The sequence below is a fragment of the Periplaneta americana genome, chromosome 4 (assembly GCF_040183065.1).
Source record: "Periplaneta americana isolate PAMFEO1 chromosome 4, P.americana_PAMFEO1_priV1, whole genome shotgun sequence".
Taxonomy (NCBI): Eukaryota; Metazoa; Arthropoda; class Insecta; order Blattodea; family Blattidae; genus Periplaneta; species Periplaneta americana.
Genome location: NC_091120.1, coordinates 89833933 through 89840367, shown reverse-complemented (window position 1 = coordinate 89840367; position 6435 = coordinate 89833933). Strand labels below are relative to the sequence as shown.

General features: G+C 36.0%; 1 non-coding gene across 1 annotated transcript; it reads left to right on the top strand.

The window, feature by feature from the left end:
* The first annotated feature begins 5889 nt into the window (after positions 1-5889).
* TRNAK-UUU (transfer RNA lysine (anticodon UUU)) lies at positions 5890-5962 on the top strand. Its single transcript has one exon. It is a non-coding gene; the product is annotated as a tRNA-Lys (tRNA).
* The last annotated feature ends 473 nt before the right edge of the window (positions 5963-6435 follow it).

Sequence of the window (6435 nt, the reverse complement as noted above, 5' to 3'; positions counted from 1 at the left end):
CAATTAAAAAAATGAACACTTACTATTCAATGCTGTTTTTGAACTTGATACGCAAGTGCAGATTTTTTTATGTCTGAGAAAGCACTGGCAATTCACCGTCTTTATCTCCCGAATGTTCTGGAAGCACCACATTGAACTTCTCTTTAAAGCGGCAAATTCAAAGCGAAGAATCATCCGTTCCATGGCAAAGCTAAAAAGTCGTGGACAAAAACTACACCACTTCTGTAGTGACATTGGGCACTTTTATAAAACTGTTATCTATGGGATGTTTACTTCTTTTAACGCACTTTTCAATATAATGTGTTTGTTTCCATTCGGAATGATAGTTTCATTGAAATGTATATTCTGTAGTGCGGGACATCCACGGTGTTCACATATTTGGGCATTCCAAGCTATGCATGGCAGTAAGAAAATGTAATATCGACCTAAGTTTAGGGTGGATAACTAGGTGTAATAGTGCTGTATTCTTTACACAAGAGACATTTTTCAAGTTACAAGATATTACAGAAATCTATGCAGGGAAAAAAATGTGATGGGTTTCGTGAGAATGACCCATAACACATTACACTAAATAAAACTTAGCAATGATAAGCAATAAAGTTATAATATTTCACTGAGCTCCATACACTGAAATAGAAAACCCAAACAAACATTACGGCCTGGTCTACATCGAAAACGCATTGACTGTGCCGTATTTCGCATTTTTGTGAAAAGTTCGTTATCGGTTGTAATAACTGTAAATGGCTAAAATACAATAATTTGAATAATAATAATATGGGACAAGGAGACGTTTGTAGTACTATAAATTATAATAAAAATAGGTTAGAGTTATCCTTCCGAAAGATCCAGGAAGGTGAGTTTATAGAATATAATATATATATTTTATGAAAATACCGGTAATATATAAACCTTATGTATTTCATATTTCAATAGTGGAAGGAAGGTGTTAATTTTTTCAAAAGAACACGATATCGAAAGTGCATTACATTTTATGGTCTCCTAGGGAAAGAGTCTGTGATGAGGCGATAGTATCGATCCTGGTGGTGAGCAACTATCAATGGATGCATATTTCAACTGTTTACGTTTGCATATTTAGTAAGTATTAAGCTTCGTGACTGTATATACTAGACTGTGGTGGAGTGCAGTGTGTAGGCCTCAGGGGCGTATTTTGCGGACTACCGGGGCTACCGGCGGTAGCCCAAGGAAATTACAAAAGAGAAAGTTTATAATATAACATAATGTAATAATTTTGTATTATTAGTTTTACCACAGTAATTAAAATTAAAGTAATTGTTAGATTTATATGCGCTCTCTGATCTCGAAAAGAAACAAGTTGTCAAGGCGGCATCGCTGGAGAAACCGCTGCTACGATGGGTAGCCTGTGAGCGTTCCGCTCACACTGTCCTGTCGCACAATTGCCCGTCCCCCGCTTCCTTCTGTTTCTATCGTGCGGTGTAGGCCGGGTGAATTGCCGCTCTCGTGATCGGTTTCTTCGAAGGCGCGAAGCAACAATACGCTTAGTACGCTAGCTCATGAATGTGATTGTGTTCTTGCAGTTCAGTATTTTAAATTTGTGATTTGTTCGAGTGTCTAAGAGTTATATTAATTGTGAATTATTAAGTTTTTAATTTCCCAATTAAGTGATATTGTGAAAAATATGGCAGAACAAGTTTCTGGAGAGGTTTGTGTTGAAAATGACTGTGTAATAGAAGCTTTATTAAAAGTGCCTTTTAACCGTCGTACATACAACGAAAAAGTTGAAATTGTGAAAATGGAAAGACCAACTCCTGAGTTAAATTTGTCCATGAACGTAAAAGAAAAACAGCGTGAGTACACACGCCATTTCACTTCAACATCATATGGTAAGTGGAATTGGTTGTGTGGTAGTTCTAAACTGTCTAAACTATTTTGCTGGCCATGTTTGTTATTTAGCCGCGAAACTAATGTGTGGTCAAAAGAGGGGTTTTCTAATATGAACTCCCTTCGAACGGCAGTCCTAAAACACGACAAATCAAAAGCTCATATTTGTAGTAGCATGAACTTTGCAAACTTTGGGAAGACAAGAATTGATTTACAGCTAGATAAGCAAAAAGCTCTATACATCAACCAACACAATGCTCTTGTGAAAAAAAATCGGGAGATTTTACTGCGTCTTATTAACGCAGTCTGCTTTCTAGGAAAACAAGAGTTGGCTTTTCGGGATCATAATGAGAGTGTGGAATCAGACAATAGAGGAAATTATATTGAATATTTAAGTTCCTTAAGTGAATTTGATCATTTACTGGCCAATCATCTTGAGAGTTCAACAGTATTCCGTGGTACTTCTCCCGCAATTCAGAATGACTTAATATTTGCTATAAGTGGGGTTATGATAAAGAACATAAAATCTGAAATAGAAGAAGCACCTTTTGTGGCCATTGTTGTTGATGAAACAAGTGACTGCTCTAATCAGAGTCAATTGTCCACTGTTTTAAGATACGTCGACAGTACTGCCAATGTTCAAGAACGGTTTATAGGATTCACAAATGTCAGTTCGGGCAAAACTGCTGCTGCTTTGTTTCAGCATGTGGAAGGTGTTATAGCAGAATACAATGTCGGCAATAAGTTAATTGCACAGACATACGATGGTGCTTCAGTTATGGCGGGAAATATTAATGGCTTAAAAACAAAAGTTCAAGAAAAGTATCCTCAAGCATTATTTGTCCATTGTTACAGCCATGTTCTCAATTTAGTTTTGCAACAGACTACTTCATCCATTCCAGAATGCCGCATTTTTTTCAAAACACTGTCGGGTTTAGCTGCATTATTCTCATCATCTCCTAAAAGATCAGAAAAACTCAAGGAATTTATGAAAAAGAAACTCCCAAAAGTAGCACCAACTAGATGGAATTTTACATCTCGGCTTGTAAATACAGTAAAGGAATACAGAGAACAACTGACTGCTTTCTTTGAAAATATCATTTGTAATGACTCTGAAGAAAACTGGGATGATGATGTAATTGTGCAGGCTCAAGGATATTTGTATTTTTTCACACAGTTTCAGAATATATTTCTTCTTGAAGTCTATGCTAGAGTGTTCGCACATACAGATGTGCTCTACAATATTCTTCAGACAAAAAGTCTAGACATAGCATACTGCTTGCAAGAGGTATCAAAGTTAAAACATACTATATCCGAGTTCAGACGTAGTGGGTTTCCGTCCATATGGAGTAATATTGAAAATGAAAATTCTTCAGACAATACAATGGAACCACCATTAAAGCGAAGAAAAGGAGATGATGAATTGAAATACAGGCAGCTGTACTACAGCATATTAGATCGTATGCACATGGAAATTACTGACAGATTTTTTGATTATGGAAAGCTTCAGTTCACACATCTTCTAGATTCTCAAAAATTTTTTGCTTATAGAGAAAACTTCCCGAATGAGGCACTAAACAAATTATTTCAGTCCTATAACAGTCACTTTGATCAAATACGTTTGAAAAATAAATTAAGCGTAATATATTCAGTAGAAGTCTTTGATTTTTTCGAACAAACCTATCCATGAAATATTATCTGCCATATATGAAAACCAGCTGAACCAAGTTATTCCTGAAGTCCTTAAATTGGCAACATTAATTGTGACAATACCAGCTACGTCAGCATCGGTAGAAAGAACATTTTCTGCGTTGAAGAGAATAAAATCCTACTGTAGATCAACTCATACACAAGAACGTTTATCCGGCTTGGCACTGATGTCCATTGAAAAGTCATTTCTACAGAAACTTCGCAAGCGGCCCAACTGTAATTTCAATGACGAAGTCATCAAAGTATTTTCGTCCCAATCAAGACGTCTGGAATTCACATATACATAGGTAAGGAATTTTATTATTGGGATTTTAAAATATATTTTGTGTAATAATAGGGTCAGTGGTAGCCCAGACCCTTAAACCAGTATACGCCACTGGTAGGCCTATTCTCAGTAACTGTTTCACGTTGCATACCTACTGCTACAGTACAGTATGGAGGAATCAAAAGACGGAACGTAACATTTAACGATTTACAGCTCGAACTTATTGATCTTCAATGTGACCTAAGGGCTAAAGATCGTTTGAATAATACTATAGCCTGGTTGAGTTTTACAAGACTAAACATTAGCAATAATATCCACGACTACACAGGCTGGCTGTGAAAATGATTGCTATGTTTGGCTCAACATTTATATTTGTGAGCAACTGTTTTCTACAATCAACTTTAATAAAGACAGACATCGAACATCTGTAACTGATGTTTCATTACATCAGTAGGCTACTGTTCCTTTCAGCTGCCAACAGCATAAAACCTCGTTTTGATGTACTGATAAATAAAAATATAACAAAATGATATTGTACATTTAAGTAGCTATAGAATTTCTATTATTTCTGTAAAATAAATATTTCTTTAGTAATTAATAATAGTCCAAGATAGTTTTAAAAACACTGAACAAGAATTCATTTCATAAACACTCGTAATAGTACTTCCTTTTGTGTATATTTTGTACGAGATCACTCCTTCTTCCAGTCCACCCTTATACAGAGCGCAGCTAATATCTGCATTCCGCTCATGAGCTGTGAGCCGGCTCGGAGAGCGCAAACCTTGTGCAGGCTGGTCTAGAACAAATTCAACTGCATCCCTTTCTTATTCTTTAATTGACGCATTTTAATCATTGTGTCAATAATTAACTTTTGCTTTTTACGAAGTTTTGCACGAGTTGAGAACACTGTCTGAGCTGCATTTAAATCCTTAAGTTGTTTTTCTAGAACTTACACAGCACATATGACTTCTTAACTATTAATACTGAAAATTCAGATGGCTTAAATTTCAACCAACCAAGATCAGCCGGCAAACCACCAACCTTTAAGGAAACAACTATTTACCTTAAAAATCATATCAAATTGAAATGTAATGTTATATGAATTATATTTTGTAGCTAAAAGAAATCTGAAAACTCCGGGGGAGGAAACATTTTGGATGGCTTAAATTTCAACCAACCAAGATCAGCCGGCAAACCACCAACCTTTAAGGAAACAACCATTTACCTTAAAAATCATATCAAATTGAAATGTAATGTTATGTGAATTATATTTTGTAGCTAAAAGAAATCTGAAAACTCCGGGGGAGGAAACATTTTGGATGGCTTAAATTTCAACCAACCAAGATCAGCCGGCAAACCACCAACCTTTAAGGAAACAACCATTTACCTTAAAAATCATATCAAATTGAAATGTAATGTTATATGAATTATATTTTGTAGCTAAAAGAAATCTGAAAACTCCGGGGGAGGAAACATTTTGGATGGCTTAAATTTCAACCAACCAAGATCAGCCGGCAAACCACCAACCTTTAAGGAAACAACCATTTACCTTAAAAATCATATCAAATTGAAATGTAATGTCATATAAATTATATTTTTTAGCTAAAAGAAGTCTGAAAACTCCGGGGGAGGAAACACTCTCAATTCATCACTGCTTTTTGGCCTCTACTCTCCGGGCCTCACATTGTAAAGACTTGTAAAGACATGAACCACCCTGTGAATGTACTGGTGACGGCAGTCGACAATAATGCTCTGGTGTACCTTTCGGTTTTGTAGTTTCGTAGACTGAAATCAAGTATAGCGTAATTTCACAATCCTAAATGAGGAAGGAATGGGCCTGGAAGCCTTGAAAATCTATCAATATGATAGATCTACATATATGCTATTTACGATGATGTAATGCAGTGACTATTGTAAATTTTAATTGCCTTTCTTTCAGTCGGTCAGTCCATTAAAACAAGTAGTCTTCTTCGCAAAGTAATTATATAAACATTGTTGGTATTCTGACATACACTTAACCTAAAAGCAGATATCTAGAAGAAAACAATACGTGAGCCCGGATAGCTCAGTCGGTAGAGCATTAGGCTTTTAACCTAAGGGTCCAGGGTTCGAGTCCCTGTTCGGGCGAGTTTTTTTATACTACAGGACGCATGGAGAAACAGTCGGAAATGAGTCTGCATTTTCCAGAATTACATTAAGAAAATCAATCAAAGCTTAAACAAAATTTCACGAAGTGGAGGAATACAGCGGTCTCGCGTTTTATTTGAGGCAGAGAGCGTAGAAGAGAAAGTGACGTTACTTCCTCTACTTCAGTGGTTCGTCGCCGAGTGGCGCTAGTAATGTTTTCCGTCCGCAGTTTCAGGATCGCTATTCGAGCGAATGCAAAAGGTTTTTAAAAATAACCCATTAGATAAGTATGTATTGTAGATTACTTTGTTACAATATTTTACTTGTTTAAAAATGTAATATTACTACATTAACAAATTGTGAGTTATGTAACACAACTCTGAATAGTAAATATAATAATTAACCGAAAAATGGAACATAGTGCCGGCTTCAGCCAGAAATACGCAAAAAAAGTACAGCTTCGCAAAACTGAA